Here is a 17,601-nt window from a genome sequence, read left to right as displayed (position 1 = left end):
GGAACTGATATGGCTGCTGATTGGTGGCAAACTTCCCTCGAATAGGCCTTTTCAATTGACTTAAATCGAGGCAGCATTTCGGTTACATCTCGACAAAAAACTAGATTTTTTTTCTAGTGTATGGAAGAGAAGCAACAGCCATGTGCCGCACCCCAAAGCAGGCAGAGCCAATTAGTTATGCATAAAAGCTCGACTAAATATTTTCAGTTTTGCCATGTTTTGTGTGGGTTTATTTGCTTACAGCTCTGGCCAAGAGCTGATGCCTAAATGGGCAGCCCGAGCCCGAGCCCAAGCCCAAGCACACGTCCATTTGGGAGAGTCTGTCTGAGGCCACGCCGGGTCCGTAATTCACCTAGAAGCGTTTCCAGTTGCTCGACACCGGCCATAAACTGCACATTTTAGGGTTAAGCGGGTTGTTTTCGGCTCTGCTGGGGTTTAGTTGAGCTTCAAACTAAAACTTATTCCCCCGCGTCCCGACACTACATCCATCCCGTAGTCCTCGCCGCAGGTTCAAAGTTCAGGCAGAAGCTCGGAATGCCCTAAATGGTGAATATACTCTGGCGGGCTGGGCTGGAACCTGAGCGTTCGAGAACTTTAAAAATGGACTGCCCTCGACTTAAAGCTAAGAAGAGTTTGTAATGTTGAAATTCGATGAAAACTGAGCCGAAAGTGCGGTTGATTTTCACAAGAAGCACTCATCTGTCGACTAGCCTCTTGACAGCGAGTGATACTCTATACCGCGTTCGATTTACGCAAATTGAATTTCGTATTCAACTGGTTGCCGCCAAAGCTCACAGTCCCCACGATCCTGATGATATATGGTTTTCGGTTTAGACTCGGTTTGCAATGATGTTCTATCCTGTCCTATCTGCCGTGTGGATGTGTATAGTTGTGGCGGCTTTGTCCTGCTGATTGGCGCTCCTGAGTGGGAATTTATGGATGTTTAAATCATGTTTGCCGCAGCTGAATAAATTTGTTTGCATTGTGGGGTAATCAATGGGGATTAAATGTGTCTAATAGACTGCCATTGTTGCCGAGTTGGCCTGGACCCTAATGACTGGCCCAATGACAGCTTGGCCAGCAAATTAAATTGCCACATAAATATCCCTCTGTCGGCACACATAAATTTTCTCATGCATTTTGAGAAAACTCCGAGCAAACTAATTGCCAGAATTTCGACATTATTTCAGGCATGAAGTAAATACGAAGAGAGGTTGTGTAAAGGTGCGTTTGGATGCAAAAATTGTTGCAAGATGCCTTGGAGGCAATTACTTTACCATTTTGTTGAAATTCTTTCAAGCAGCATGAGAGAAGCCTGTCCTCTCAATAAAGGCTTTATTTTGTTTAAAAAGTAACATAGAAACTAAAACATATGCCAATAGTCTTCAATATTCCTCTTCACATCCAAAGTCCTTGCCATTGAAAAGCCAGAGGGGTCGGAACTCACAGCATCATTCTCATTAAACCAATCATCAACCTTCAGTACGATTCTCATCACTTTCCGCAATGTTCTGGCCGGGGCCAACCCTACCTTGCGCTAATAGCCCACAATATCCAGGCAATATCTTTTTATGCTTTTCCGCTCCCGAGCCCTGTGTCAATATTGTATCACAACCATTAAGGCTCCGCAGCCCAGCCTCGCACAGAGGCGCCCATAAATACACACTGGCGCGCGGTCGGCGGAGCACAACCAATATCAATCATACAGTAAATTTATATTGCATTTACATATTTTCCCTTTCACGTTTGTCAATCCCCAGCCGAAGCTCCCCTTTCAGCCGAACCTGTTGATGGCCCAAGCCTTTCGGGCGGAGGCTGCCACAAGCCGTCCCCCGGGTCAGGTCGTTCGCCCCTCCCTGCTCCCGGCTGCGTCCTGAATGGCACACATAAAAAGCCATGTGTACCTTGAGTCGAATTTGCCGCCGTGCTCCGGAGCCAGCTGCCGTGGAGTGCTCTGCAAACCTGGCTTTGGATGCCTCGACCAGATTGCTTTCCCCATCCTTTTTCGCCGCTTGTCAAACATAATAAATCATATTTATTTAAAATACATTTCGTACTCCTGGCAGCGCGGCGCTTTCCTTCTAAGGCCTTGCTCCTCTTGCTCCGCCTGGCCCGTCTTCGGGGACCGGCAATAATAATTGAATTAGGTGCGCTCCAAAGGACTCTGGTCCGCATCCTTGGTCCGCATCCGATTTCGCCTAATGCTCAAAACTTGTTTGCCCGCCACTGTAGCGCCGCTAATCCCCGGAATCCGACTACCACTGCCAAAGTGCCGACTGTGACTGTGACTGTGACTGACTGGCAAACTTGACACTTGACTCCGGCGGTTCCGTAACTTTTTCGCCTTGCTCGCACTTCTCGCCGAGGAGCAGCCCAGCTGCTGTGGTGGCTTGTCCGGATTTGTCTGCAGGGAAATCGGTAAATGGAAGCGGATTTAGAGAGTCACATGCTTCTCTTTATCGCCCAAAAGTGTGTCTCTAAAGCCCCCCATTTCTACCCAATTTTTCCTGCTTTTTTAAATTCAACGAGCAACTTTATATCTAGCCCTTTGCAGATAATAGATTGGAATACTCACATCTCCCGTCAATCATATTTTAATTGAATGCCAAAAATTACCATATTTGTGCTTTTAGTTTGGAAATATTTGTGTGCAAATTGCCGGAAACTGTAATTGATTTCTTGTGCATTGTTTAGATTTGATTTTGTGGCAACGCTTTAAAAGATGATAAATGGATTCGCCTCAAAGCACTGCTCGTCAGTCCCCAGCTGCCACGCCACTCCAGCTGTTTTTATCCGATTTCTGCCCTCACAGACATAATAAAAATGTCAAACTCCTTATGCCGGCGCTTGTAATACATTTTATTCATAAAATGTTTTTTTTATGATTTCAGTTCGAGTCCCCCTAGCCTAGCTTATAGCCCTGCCCCCTCGTTCATCTGCCCGGTGTGTGCAACATTTGTTAGGACTGATGATGATGATATCCCACGCGCGGGGAAGGACGCGCGGGGGCCCAAAGTGCTCCACTTAAGTATGCTATGTAAATCACCTGTGCGAATGCCTCTCTCCGCCCGCCCCCCTCCCCGCAGGTGACACCACCCCGTGGCCCCTTTTTGCCATCGGCCACCATCCAAGCGGCATGTCAGTGGCGTCATTTTCTTTATGTCTTGCAGTTTGTTTGGCCCGCGGCATCCTCGCCGGCGCAAAACCTTTGCCGGGGATTCTATTTAAACGGCATTATCTTCAGTTGCCGCCCGGCCTCGTCCTGCCTCGTCCTGGCTCCTTGGAGATGCCTCAACATTTTTCCCTCGCATTTAAATTGCTCTTTTTTATTTGCGCCTGCTGCCCCCATTTTGTAGGGGGAGGTGGGGCGCTCCTTCTTAATTTATTCATAAGCCTGGTGGCGTTGGGGCTGGGGCTGGGGCGTTGGGTGTTCTACTTCTTGAGTGGGGCAACATCATTACTATTACTCATGCACGCCACACACACACACACTCTTGGGCAAATAAACGCATACAAACAAACTCACAGGAACGCATTCATGTGCGTGTGGCATCGTAACTCAAAGTTGTCGTGTCCGTGTTTATTTAGGACCCATCCCCACGCTCGGAAGTCAAAGTTTCCATTTTCTTCTGGTTTGTTTTTTTAGCTAAGCAATTTTCACGTTCACCTGCCTTTCCTCGGCCGCCGTCGCGCCGCCACCAGCTTCACAGATTTTCGCTGTATAATTATTCCTAGGCCGGGCCTCCACATAATCCACCCAAGTGGGGAACAGCGCGGAACGAGATTGTAAATCGAAAATATGAAGAGTGGTCTTGGGCATGCCCAGAAACAACTTACGATAGAGAGGAGAATTGTTTCATCCTTAAACTCATGGAGCGCAGTGTCCTCCCCGTGGACTTCCTCATTTCGTATTCAAAACACTTGTGACAGTTTAACAAATTTGGAATTTAAATTGCACTTGCACTTAACTAAGCCAGGAGGCAGAGTGGGGCGGCAGGAGGGGGCGCCCAGGAGGAGGAGGCAGATCGCGAGCGTGGCACCTGTTGGGGGCACACCCGTCCCCACATTTGCCATATAGGTGGGGCAAGGGCGGTGCTTCTGCAAATCTGTTGCCTTAATCGCTATCGTAGGGGATGCCAGTTTTATGATGAGCGAGTTGCTTAATTTCTGCAATCCCCCGCAATTATGAAAGACAAACGCGGAAAGGGCAAGTCGCAGGGCGGAAGGGCGGAAAGGGAGGGAAAACGTGCCACATCGACATCCTGGGGGGACTCCCCTTTCACCCCCTCCCGGGAAAAAACTTCGGGTCTTAAGGATAAAGCCAGAAAGCAAGTTCGAGTTCGAGTTATTATCAAGTTTCTCCATCAGCTGTTTGCCTTGGCGCTCCGGGTTTCGTTTGTTTTTTCGTATTGGGGGATTACCATTGTTGTTTTTCCCACGAGTATTAAGTGGCAGCCGTCCCGCCACCCTCTCTATCCGTGGTATCCATCCGCTCGCTCAACACCCCTCGAAAAAGACAGGTGGAAGCTGCCGATGCCGAAGCCGTTTCCGGTGCTGGTGCTGGTGCTGGTGGTGGCGCTGAAAGTGGAACTCGAACTTAAAATTACGGCTCTGAAATGAAATTAAAATGGTTTTCTTTCCCGCCTTCCGCCTGAAAAAAGCTTGGGCGCTCGGTAGTTTGTTATTGTCTGTCTGCATATTGGAGAACGTTAGACAGTGGGCCCTCCCCGGCACCCATCCGCCCACTTGGCCAAGTTTAAATTGGTTTTATGTTAAAGCCAAATGAGTGCCGCTCGAGGGTTGGGGCCCAGGACCAGGCTTCAGGTCCAAGCTCGGGTTCCACTCCCCCTCCCCCTCCCACTCCCACTCCCACCACGTTTCCAGTTGAACATCAGGAAATGAAATTTCTTGCGAATTCCTCGTATTTTTTGCCTCCGTTTTGTTCTCTCCTCCTGCGGGCGGAAAGTGGTGATGGGGCCAGAGTCTTCGGGTTGGGGACTGGGTCTGGGTCTGGGTCTGGGGATGGCTTTGGCTTCGAGGGGTTGAAAATTGCCGTCGAGAGGCAGATTTTCCAGCTCTTGACGAGCGGCCGCTCAAGGAGTTTGACGGCTTGTCAAACACAGCCAAATGTTTTGATATATTTCATACACTTGACAATCAACTGCGGGGGCCGGGACGAGAACGAGGCGAGGGCTTTGGCGTGGCTTTATGGCGTGGTGCACGGAGATGAGAGCATTCCAAATAAATGACCCGTAATGTATTAGTTGGGACGACCTTGAAAGGGCCTTTGACAAGGTCTTAACCCACTTGGAAAGCACTCAAAAGAGTTTGAATTCGAGAGCCACAATACCATCCTACTTGGTTAATAAAATTTAAGTTGTATGCCTCAATTGGAGGCATAATAGGCAGAAATAAAAAATAGAAAGCATAAATAAACCAGATTCCCTTATAATCCCTCTCAACACCCTAAAATCGGATTACTCGTAACATGTTTATCTTTTTCGGATACTAATTGGTGTAGAACACTTATCACACCCCGGAGAACACCACAGGGTTAATCGTTTGTTTGTTTGCCTCCGCCGGGCTCTAATGCAACGTGCTTCCTCCAAAGAAAAACACCGATTTTTCTTTATTTTTCGGCATTTGTTCTAAACTCATTGTTCTCCTGGGGCGGGTCCAGCAAGGAGGAGAGGAGGAAAGCTCTTTTCCGCTTGTGTACTGTTCTGATTTTAAGAGTTTTTCGATTCTTTAAATGTGCCCTGCTCTGTTCCCTCTCTCTCTAAGCCTGTGTTGCTGTCTCTGTCCCCTCAAAACCATTGCAGCTTGGACGCTTTGGAGACAACCTGCTGTGGAGCCAACATCCAAGTTAACAATAAGGACTCGACAATAGACTCGCAATAATAACGAAACATGAAAGGAAACACAGAGGCGAATACTTAATTGACGGCAGGAGCTCTTGGAACTTATGCAGGGGATTTGGAATGCATTTCAGGAACGAAATTCTGTGTAAGTGCGTGTTTTAAAGTTCTGAAGCAGCTGCAGCTCTGAGTTTGAATTGTGGCAACGCTTCAAGAGGCTTAGTACATTCGAAGGCTGAGATCTCTCCCAGCCTGCCTATTAAAACGCTCCTTGATTAGCACACATTTGAAAGCCAGCTTGTGCTTCCCCGGCGGTTCACCCGCCGCCTAAATGATTATCGAATGCCATCAACTGGAGTTGGCGAATGCACTCGATAATTTCCTCCAGGCCTGGCCTAGCCTGGCTTCAGCTCTCACGCGTTTCGAGAACCCATTCATTACGGCCCTTAAGCCGGACTACGGCCCAGGGGATGGCCCGAGCTGCACTTGCAGCGAGGCTGGCCTAAATGGGGGCGATAAACACGGATATTATAATACTGCAGATGGCCCGAGCTTCTGCAGTCTATCGCAAAACACCCCGCTCCCTGCTCCCCTGGCCCCTGAGGCCTTCAGGAGTGGGAGGAAACAAGCCAGGAGCACGTTCCAGGAGGAAGCACTTAAAATATCTGCGCACGCATGACTGATGATGACTACTAAGGACCTGGCGTTCAGGTGGGAGCAGAATCCGATAAGTATTTATATTTTATACGCCTGGCGTCGCTTTTTGTTTGCAGTACGTGCCCCATTCGCCGCCCACATAATTACAGGGCTTCGTCCTGCCCCTCCCAGAGCCTGGCAGGCAAAATTATCGAACAGCAAGGGGCAGAGCAAACATCAAACGCCGCATTACACAAACGGTTGAAAGACATCAGCACTTAATTGCCTCTAATGTGGCCGAGCGGCAAGTGCACACATGCCACAAGTGACGCGCCAGGCAGTATTCATAAGTATCTGAACTGTAAGTATCTGTATCTGCCTATCGGGCTGTCCGCCTGTCCGGCTGTCCGGCTGAGTGCGTTGTGACCTGGTCCGGCTGCCGTTGACTGGTGTGCAATTATGTCCGATAACGGATGAACTATTATCATCACTTGTGCAAAGAAACACGCCAAGATGTGGCCCAGAAAAGCCGGCCTAATTAAATCAGTTCATGCCTCCGCACACGCCCCTCTGGCCAATTACGTTCGATTAGAAGCCATTAGGTAATAGTATAAATACGCATGAGAATGAGGTAATTGCAAAATGGACTGATAGTGCATTATGTCTTTAAGACTTACGCCCAAACTTTCCAAATCGGAAGCCGTACGATCTGGCTCAGATTCAGGCAAAAGATAAACAGTTTCGGCCGACTTTGGTGTCTGAGGGCGCCAAGAAACCACGTAGAGGGGCTCCACTGCAGCTTACTACGTGCTGACCATGAACAGCCGAGAAGTAAAAGCGAAAGCTGGAAAGAAAACAACCAGAAATAAAAGCCAAAACTGAAGTCATGGAGTTGTATCAATTCCATCAGCTATTGTGATTCGGTTTGACTTCATTCTGTGACTTTTTATCAATTTGTACGTCTTGCTTTTTGTCCCTTCTTCCGGACTTATCTTCCGGTTCCCCTTTTTGTGCGTGTCACAATAAGAAAAGCGCTAAAAAATATGAAACGAGAGTTGAGCGCTTTAGAAGCCACGAAAACAGCATCGATGTTCGACCTGGGGGTACTTAAAAAATCCAATTTATAAACTGTCAATGCCAGGATTTCTAAAAAGGAGGAGAGTATATGTAGAGAGTATTTTTGTTTGGCAAATTCAATAATCAACATCCAGTTTGCAATTTATCAGACAATTCTAAACAAAATGCAGATAGTACTGCCTTTTCTTTACCAATTCCGACATGCCCGCAATCCTTTTTTATACTCGCCACTAAATTCGACAATAAATATTATGCCAGCAAAGCTCTAAGAGAATTACATGACAGCAGCATCTAGAGAAGCATCAACCGCCCGACGTTCTTTTCATACGCAGTCCGTAGTACGTCCCAGGGCGGAAAGGCAGCAGAAATAAGTAGACGGAGCTCGCAAGTGGTTGGCAAAAAAGCACACAGAACACAGAAATGAAAGAAATAAGCGTTATTATCGTTATTACGTGAGCGAAATACATACACACTGCCAGCCAGGGCTTCTCCAAGCAAGCAGAACTACTATATATTAACAAACAATAACAAAACCGACTAGAGGAAGACCGAAGGACGACGACGACGTTGAGGAGTCGACGACAAAGTCACCAAAGTGCAAGTCGGAAGAGGGGAGGAGCCGGCAACGTCAAGCTTGGAAGTGATTTCAGGGAGCACTTATACCACTTCCATATATTTTACTGTTCATATGGATATAAACACATACAAGGAGGCTAAATGGACCCACGTACGTCGCTCTGGGCTGGGAGTGCACTTGCCAGCGAACGGAAAAGGTCCCGAAACTGCACACGGGACTGGCAGGGGCTGAAAAACAGGGCAGTAGGAACAGGACAGCTGCCAAAATGTCCAGCATAGAATACATTTTATTGTCCATCAATCCAGAAATTGATTCGCAACTCCACAAAGCCAAACAAACACACGGCGAATGACAGCCAAATTAGCCAGAAGTGCCCGGGGCTCTCCAAAGCCTCCATATAGATAGATGTACATAGGTGTGGAGATGTGGAGGAAAGCACCGATTGATGGGTGGGCATAAATTTAATAAACAGCTTAATTGCCAGCCACAATGAATCGACGGGAAATCCGCAAATCCCCAAAACAACCGCTCAAAGTACAATGGCACATAATATTTGTTACGCAGTACTTTCATGTTTTTTGCAAAGATTATTGTTATTTATTTGTATTTTATAAACATAAAGGATAAGAGGATTGTGTGTTCTGTTACTTGATTGTATTCCCATTGAATTTCTGAGTTCTGAAGCAAAAAATTAAATATTCCGCAGCTAAAAATCGATGCGAGAACCCTTTCTGGCTCCTGCTTCCTTCGCTCGCCATTAAATAGATTCCAGGGGATCTGAATCGAATTTCATTCCGCCGCTTGTAGTCCTATTCAAATTACGGCGGATTTCCAGCCGCCAGTCGACATATGGCCGGCGACTTTCGTGGGCTGGAGTGCGGCGGGGCGCTAAACACGCCAAATGCCATCGGATTGGAGCTGCCTTGCCGGGGATTTAGTTATGAATTCCCAGCAAAGGCGCGGGCGGGATGCGAATTGAAATTTAATGCAAATGTAAATGCTGCACACAGAAAGGGAAACACAAACAGATTATTTGTAGCATACATCGGGGGGAGCGCGCGCTCCGTGCCCGGCAGTGCAACAGTTTTAATATTAGCGGGGCTATAAAGATTTGCATTCATTTTTCATAGCTATTGGATGTTATGTTTCTGCAATATTTTGCTCGCTTTTCCGAATTTTCCAATTTCCAATTCCGATTTTCCCTCTACTCAATTTACACGCAAAAGGTGGGAAGCCAGCTTTCGGGCGCCGGAGCGGGGCTGTTGTGTTAAGCCCTTATGTAATTTATTTTTTGTCTTCGGCTTTTTGAAGTTGACAGCGCAATAAAAAGGGGAGAACAACGAAATATATGCAGCAAATACGCAAATAATGACAAAAGCCGTCCCGCGAAAAAATGAAGGAAAAAATCTGTTACAATATTGAAATATTTTATGAGTGGAGTACGGCCCGCACTCGCACTTTAGCCTGCAATCAAGTCCTCCGCCGCACATGCATAAAAAAGCAGACGCAAAAACATCGACCCGGGCGCACCCATACTCTGAGCGCGTTACGTCCTTTTCCGGATTTTGTCGAGGGCCCTGGGACCAGGCTCCTCCCTCTCTGGCAGGTCCTTGTTTTTTGGCTTTCCCTCAACACGCGACACTTAAAGCGCTTTAAAAGCAAATTTATCTCCCATTTCCTCAACTGCCACGAGCTCGACTGCGGCAGTCTCTCATCCTGCGTCCAGGACCGAGGCGTCTATCCTCTATCCTCTTCAAAGACAATTGCATTTGCTGCAGGAATGGGAGGAGCGGCCCGAAGAGCCCTCGAGTATTGATTTATCGAGTTGCTCACATGGCTATGCCCCATATGTCCTGGCAGCTTTCTTTGTCCTGCCTTACATTTCCTCGCCTTCGGCCCCTCCCCGGCAATAAAAAGCTAACCTCTCCAGGTTAACCCCAAGTCGTTGGCACCTCCCGCCCCACTCTCCCACAAGTTTAGCAAAAACTTTAAGTCTAATGACTTTTGTAGATACTTCGCAGTAAGCCCGACCCTCCTGGATCTCCCATCTGGCCGTCCGCCCACGTGTTGTCCGTGGGTGTGTGGTGGGATTTGGCCAATGAACTTGATTGTGGCAACAGGGTTTTAGCCGGGGATTGACACAACTCAAGTGGAAAAGGAGCTGCCGTCACAAAGGCCAGAAAGCTCATAATGCATTAAGCCCTCTTCTGGAGAGACACGGAGGCTGGGATCCGCAGGGCGGAAAATCAGGAAGTCCTCCTGGCAGAGGAAGCGGCGACCGCTCCTGAATATTCCTCGCTTTTATTAGTCTTTCCTTTTATTGGATGTTATGTGAATGTGCCTGATTTTGTGGCTTTATGATCAGATTATTAGGGGCTTATCGAGCTAGTTCCAGTGGCGCAGTGGCTTAAGTGATATATCTGGGCAGTACAACTATAATTCCGAGTTATTGCATAACTTGTTACTTGATTCTGGATTAAATTTCGATAGTTTAAGTTCAGTCCTCCGCTCCACTCTTCCACCATTTATCATCGACAATAGCGCTGCGCCAAACAGAGTCCCAGGGCGAGTCCTTACATTGTCTCGCAATAATCGTCTCTGCAGCAAGGGAGCTGCAGTCCCCAAACTGCAGTACACGTCACTGACCACACCTCCAGGCCCCAGGCAATATCCCCAGATCACCTTTTATATATTTAAAGACACACGTATATCTGCAGAGCTTTATTGCACACTTTCCCCCCTTCTCCCGAGGACACTTGCGCCCTGCGGCGTTGCAATAAAATGGCGAGGAGCGAAGAAGTACAAATTGCCGCAAGGCGTCATAAAACCGGCGGCGAAAGAAGGTGCCAAGACTTTACTGTCAACGCGAGTGAATTCTTTAATTCGGAAAATGGATTAAATGCACTCCACACTCCCCTTCTCCCCCTCGGCGTCCTGTTCACCATTTAAAAGCCTTGTTTAATTACAATGATGAACAATTGACGGCCTTTAATGGGACAAAAACACGGCGCAAATGGCGAGAACAGAATTTCATTCTCGTTCGCATTCCAACGTTTACGGCCTTCGACGGCTGATGGGATTGCTCTGGGCCCCGCTTCCCAGGCGTTTTTCTCCGGCTTAGGCCAGAAATTAATGGCCCAGGGGCGGAGTTGGCCGGAGAGAGTGGGCGGGCTGTTTATGGACTGCCAAATGTGGGCGGGCCGGGGGAAAAGTAAAACAAATTCAAACTGCTCGCCACGGAAATACGAAACGAAATGGAATTGGATCCAGGGCTGGAGTCCGGACCGGAAGTGCAGCTGCCCGGGATTAGCATTACAAATCAGATGGGGAAATTGCAAAGAGAATTTGTTAATTAAAAGGAGATTGATTAAGTCCAGGATGAGCCTCACGGACAGGAACAAGATGCAGGCTTTGCTGCCGAATTAGATAACAAAGCTCTTATTTCTGCTGAATCAAACCACTTTTAATGAAATGCTGGGTCTTTCAAGAGCCAAGATGCCAACAAGGCCGGAGGAAAACCCGAAAAGCTGCAACTCAATTGGCTCGAAACTGTGCCCCAACTTGTGCATCTCGAGGCAAGCTGACAAAAGTGCATAATAATTCTATAAAAGGCACCAAATTGAAACACAAACACGAGGGAGTCTCTCCTGGGCCTCTCCTGGGCACCCCAAACAGTCTTGAAAACTAAGAGCCAAACTTTCGGCTGCCAGTCTGAGAGTTTCTATTAAAAATATTGTCAACTCAATACGGGCGAAGGAACTGCAAGCTGCTTCGGTCTGGTGGTCGGGGCGGACGAGGCGGGCGGGTGTCTATGAGCTGATTGTTGTAAACAAAGTTTTCGAAGGGCGCCTCCACGCCGCAACAAACAGTGGAGATGGAGCCAAATAAAAAACTGAAACCGACAAATTGGCAAAACCTCCGAAAGAATCACAACACAAGGAAGCTGTGGCTGGTGGCACAGCAAATAAATTGACAATCCCCCCTCCCCAAATCCCACCCCCTGAGCCACTCGTTATCATAGTTATGGTTGAGGCCCAGCCGCAGCCCGGCAACGGTGAATGCTGCGGTTTTTCCAAGGGCCCAGGGATGGGGAGCGGCAGCCAGACGCCAGGACGCCAGGACGCCAGGACACAAGGTGTTAGGCTGAGGCATAGAATTGGAAGCTGCCGCAGGCTCTCCATACACTCTATCCGAGTCTGCTGCAGCTCCTGCGGCTGTTGCTGCCACAAATTAAAATGTGGCCGCGCTTAAATTCTGCCGCAAATTTATTGTCTGCCGCCAGCTTGGCAGGGGACCAAGGAGCCGGGAACAAAGCCAGCCAACCAGCCATCCAGCCAGTCAGCCAGAAATAGGCAAATAAGTAAATGCTTTCTGGGCCAAGTATTTATTGGCGTGAAATGGGAGCTGCTGGGGAATGGGATCAGGGGCGATTTACGAACACATTACGGGAAGTACAGAAACCCAATGCAGGCAGGATGCTATTTCCAGCCTTTAAGCTTTAAATCTGATTATCAAAAGCGGAGAATTAAAGCTGGCTCGGTCGAAATTTCCTCGGAATAATATCTGCCTTCCAGGAACAACTTCCCATGCCACACATTAGACCAACTGCCAAAAGTTATGAACCCTTCGCTCGCCTGAGCAGAAAAACAAAAAAAGAAAGAAAGAACAAATCTCTTATCCGGCAAGCAAAACAGGAATTGCTGCCAAGGATAATGCGTTGCAAATGTCGACGACAATAAAAAGGATAATGCGACAAGTTGAAAACGAGCCAAAAGGCGACCGAATGACCGCCATTTCTGCCGGAAAAGTTTTATGCGAGGGACAGAGGACAGGGGGGGGCGGCATGTAGGATCCAGAGGCGGAAAGTTGAGGGCCTTTAATGAGTTTATTGAACCAATTGCAGGAGCTGCAAGGGCGGGGTGTGTGTTTCGTCATCGGCAAGCCCGGCAAGGGACTGCACAAAACTGAAACAGAAATCCTGCTATTATTTTCAAGGAGCGTCCTCTTATCTGGCAAAGGGGAATGAATTAGAACTTAAGTTTCTAGCAGCTCTAGCAGAAGGAGCCAATTCAGCACAGTATCCAGCCAGAGAGAGCCAACTGCAATTCTTCTTGGCCATTCGTCTTGGCCATTTCGACCATATCCGAGAGCAGAGAGCCGGAGAAGGTCAGAATGGCTGGCAAACGAAATTGCGGCAGACAGAAGTCATTTAAGGAGAATTTATGGGATTTTAACTGACATTTAAACAGTCTCCAGGCCAGTTGGCGAGCAGAGGGGGGCGAGCCCCCGAAGGGGACTTGTCGACCAAGATTAGCGACGACTGTGCAACAAAATTTTATGGACAGGGCCGGATAATGAACGACGGAGCGAGTCCGCCCAGAGAGGCCCGGAAGGCTGGAAGGTTGGAAGAGGAGCGAAGCGAGAAAAATGAAATGTAATTACATTTGAAAACGGCAAAGGAGGAAAATGCAAAAGAAAATGTGGCAGTCCAGTCCCCAGAACAGAGGACCATCTGGAGCCGATGGCCAGTTCCAGGGCACTGCTGGCGAGCAAAAATCACTGCAGCATTTCCTTGTAATTAACTTCATGAAGATGTTTTCCACGGCGGCAGGCAGGGGCGGCAGGGGCGAAGGGACGGAGCTCTGCTGACAGCCAGCTCGGAGCGAGATGACTGAGCGGGTGGGAGATGCTATCTGGGAAATTGAAAGCTTACATTTGTTCACCCGCCTCAGCCAAAAGAATCTATTGCGAAAATTCTCCAAAAAATTGCATGAAAATGCTGAAATGAAATATTGAGAAAATAAAGAGACTTCAAGCCCATTACAATGTTTAATTGTACTATACTTTTTGCAGCGATATTCGAACTATTCCGTGGAATAACACTCCATCATAGTTAACCCATTCCCCAAAGGAAAAAAGTATCTCTCGAATTCTGGTTGTAGCTGGTCATTGAGTTCGCAAATCACTTGCTTTTTTCTGGCTGTACTTAGCTCGGGGACTGATGCATCATTCGGGGATTACGCCTGAAAGAGGGCCCGTGGATTAGGGCTCTGGCACAAACAGAATCGGGAATGAGTGCAAATACCCTCTCTGGCCTGGCCCTCGAAGATAAATGTAAATATAATTAGTATCGGCCCGCAAACACGCGAGTACATATCGAAAACTTCTGTTCGCTAAATTAACTTGGCTAATTACCACACTGTACACACAGGCATATCTAGGGTTTAGATACAAATTACAGATTGAAGGTTCCTCAGGGCAACGAAAACTTTGGCTTTGGTTGGCTTTAATAATCACTCGACGGACTTTAGTTGCATTCTGGGCAGCGACTGCACTGGGATAATTCGACCATTTTGGTGTCCAATGCCACCTTCTAAAAGTCAATAGCATTAGTATTCAATTAATAATATTAAAGTAATACAATTTAAAAAGGAAGTAATAAAGTTAAATTCTTCTTCAATGCTTCAATGCTGATATTAGACGAAAACAGCCTTTCCGATAACAAACCACATGGTTATGCATATTAAAGTCTTGATTGCAATATGAAAATGCCAGTTTGAACATTCTACAAAATAGTTCACATTTTTTTAAATCAATTAAATTCTGTATGGTTTCCTTTTACATTTGTTAGGAGTCAAATGTTGAAATACTTGTGTTATCCCGAATAAAGTGAAAGTTACAATTTTGCCGCTATAGGCGTCTATTAAAATATGTATCTAAAAATTATTCTAACAATATTTAGTTGCTACAAAGTATAAGGGTTATAATGAATTCTTAGCCTTCGCCGGAAAAGGTAAAGTTTTCAAACTGTACGATTTTTTCTCTGTTTTTTGTTTTTAAAAAAGTAATTCATTATTAATAATTTTATACACAATTTCGAATAATATATAACCAAGGATTTCATAAAAATTTTTTGTTGTGTTATGTATATATTTTGTAGTTATGAAACAAGCCCTCCCTCTCTGAAATTCAAAGTAAGTCAAAATGAATACTTTTCAGCTTCCGGTTTTAATAGGCGCTTATTTTTTTTTTTTATCCCCGAGTAATTGACCCACTCTAGGGGTTAGCCTAGGTATTAGGAAATTACGTTATGTCGTTGTAGCCTTTATTTTGAAATAGTGTAATTTTTAGAATCAGTGAGAATATTTTTGAATGAATTATGTTGAATATTAACATGCTAAGTTAGCAACGCAGTGAAGGAGACATCTCCGACCCTATAAAGTATATATATTCTTGATCAGGATCACCTCCTGAGTCGATATGAGCATGTCCGTCTGTCTGTCTGTCCGTCTGTCTGTCGGTTTCTACGCAAACTAGTCTCTCAGTTTTGGAGCTATCAAGTTGAAACTTTGCACACATCCTTTTTTTCCTTGCAGGTAGTAAATAAGTCGGAACGGCCGGGATCGGTCGACTATATCCTATAGCTGCCATATAACTGATTGATCGGAAATGCTATAACTTCGTTGTTTTTCAAGTTAGAAGGATGGGAGTTTCAATGGGGGTTCTTCTTTGGGCAAAATAGGATTATAGAGCCTTTGGGCAAAATAGGAATATATAGAAAATAGGAATATAGAGCCTCTTCCGGCTCCGCCCGAAGTTAGCTTTCCTTTCTAGTTTTTTACTAATTTCCCAAAAAATTTTCTATGGTACTGTTAAGTGTACTTTTTTGTACATATTTTTTGACAAACGATAGGGGATGTTGTACAAGAGTATTTAGATCGGCGTCTAGATCAGTATTTTAATGGCGTGGACCTTCCTAAATCTCCGTACTCCCACATACACTCGTGTAAATGCTGCTTACCTTATCCTGTTTTATCCCTTGAGCCGTTTCTGTAAGAAAACAAGAAAGGATAATTAGTTAATTGCCGTTTCCAAAAGTTTAAAGTCAAAGAAAATTAAAAGTTTGCTGGTGGAAGAAGCTTAAAGTCGAAGCGAAAGCTTGAAAAACTTTGGAAACTTTACAGTTTCCAGTTTCCGGCGCGGCATGGAGGACCTGTTCATTTTCCCATTCAAATAGGTAAATTAGCTATTGGCTCGCTTTGAAAGGACACTTCTTGTCCTACAATACGACTGCGAGAGTTTCCGACTGATGGAAACTTTGTAGAAACACAAAAGGCTTGGGAAGTGTTGAGCAGAATTCCCGCTTGTAAGTTGTAAGTTGTGGGGGAAATCAAAGAAGCTTCACTCTGGCAGCTGTGGCAACAATTAAGCTCGAGGACTCCCCGGAACTCTATTCTATACTCCTATATGCGTACTCCTATTTAATATTTTTTCATAAGTGTACATATGAACCTATACAGAAGCTGTAATTTATTACCAACTTACAAAAAAGCCACCTCTACTAGCTGGCCCCAGAGTGGGCTGCCTTTGTTGAAAGGTCAGGGAGAAGGGCAGTCAACCACAAAAATTACCAGCCACATTTCTGTCTGTGATTTGCCAGCCTCGGCCCGCTTTCCGCATATTTCCATAATTTTCGAAATATGTGTGGCACTCTGGGGCGGCCGAGGCACGTCAGTGGGAGTCCAGAAACAATTTAGTCGTTGCACAATTTCATGACCCTTCCCATCGATCTGCGGTTGTGCGATGTTAGACTCTGTTTTTTAACTGCACTTGCAAGTTCTTGGTTCTTGCTGGCCTGCCACTTTGTCTTCTTCTTCGCTGTGCGGCAACTGTGGCAGTGGCAACTGTGGCAACAGTAATCGAAAAGTTAATTCTCCGAAAAACAAGGTAATTAGTGTAGCAGTGCCCATAAAACCCAAGCGAATGTGCAAAAATAACGAGAAAAGTTTAAAAAGTGCCCGACAAAAGTGTTGGCAAAAAAGGCGAGTGGAGCTGGAGAGCTGGAAAACGGGCGGCTGGGGAGCGGAGAAGCAGAAACAAGAACTACGAAAGTGTGGCATTGTTGCCTGCAACTAGGCAAACTCAAACACGCCGTAATGAATGGCTGCGACTTGCAGAGGTGCCGGAGGTGCAGGCTGGGCTTCCAGGTGCCAGCACCTATAGGATCCAAAACAGAATTTATTTTAGCAGTTTTTAAATCTTTCCAATTCTACAGGGTGTATGGTACTCAAGACCCCCCATAAGACCAGGACTCCCTCCGACCAATCACATGCACGAGCCCTCAATTAATTAATAAACAAAACTTTCAGAGCCCCTCAAGTGCTGCACCCACACACGCGTGCAGAAAGAACTTTTCGGCGACTGCCGTTTGTGGCCCCAAACTTGAGCACTTCTATCCGATACGGGCCGCAAATTCCGGAAACCCTTTGGCCTCCGCCTCGCTCTAGTTGGGCGCCTAATGACAAACATGAAGTTTGCGCCACAGCATCAATCAAAAGTTTTTCATCAACGTCATCAGAGTTATCACCACGGCCGCAGGCGGCACAAACAAGGCACAACCCCACACTCCCTATCCTCGGCCCAGACCGACATATACACACGTAAACGACAAGC

General features: G+C 46.5%; 1 protein-coding gene across 2 annotated transcripts in view; it reads right to left on the bottom strand.

Annotated features, from left to right (window-relative positions):
• Positions 1-17,601, bottom strand: part of LOC6505701 (cadherin-87A) — a 56,169-nt gene that overhangs the window by 9,586 nt on the left and 28,982 nt on the right. For both annotated transcript variants that reach the window (XM_014905280.3, XM_014905279.3), the window contains exon 3: positions 15,950-15,978. The gene's annotated coding sequence lies outside the window, so the exon portion shown is untranslated. The remainder of the gene's footprint in view (positions 1-15,949; positions 15,979-17,601) is intronic.

This window comes from Drosophila ananassae, chromosome 2L (assembly GCF_017639315.1).
Source record: "Drosophila ananassae strain 14024-0371.13 chromosome 2L, ASM1763931v2, whole genome shotgun sequence".
Classification (NCBI taxonomy): domain Eukaryota; kingdom Metazoa; phylum Arthropoda; class Insecta; order Diptera; family Drosophilidae; genus Drosophila; species Drosophila ananassae.
This window is presented reverse-complemented; position numbering and strand designations above follow the sequence as displayed.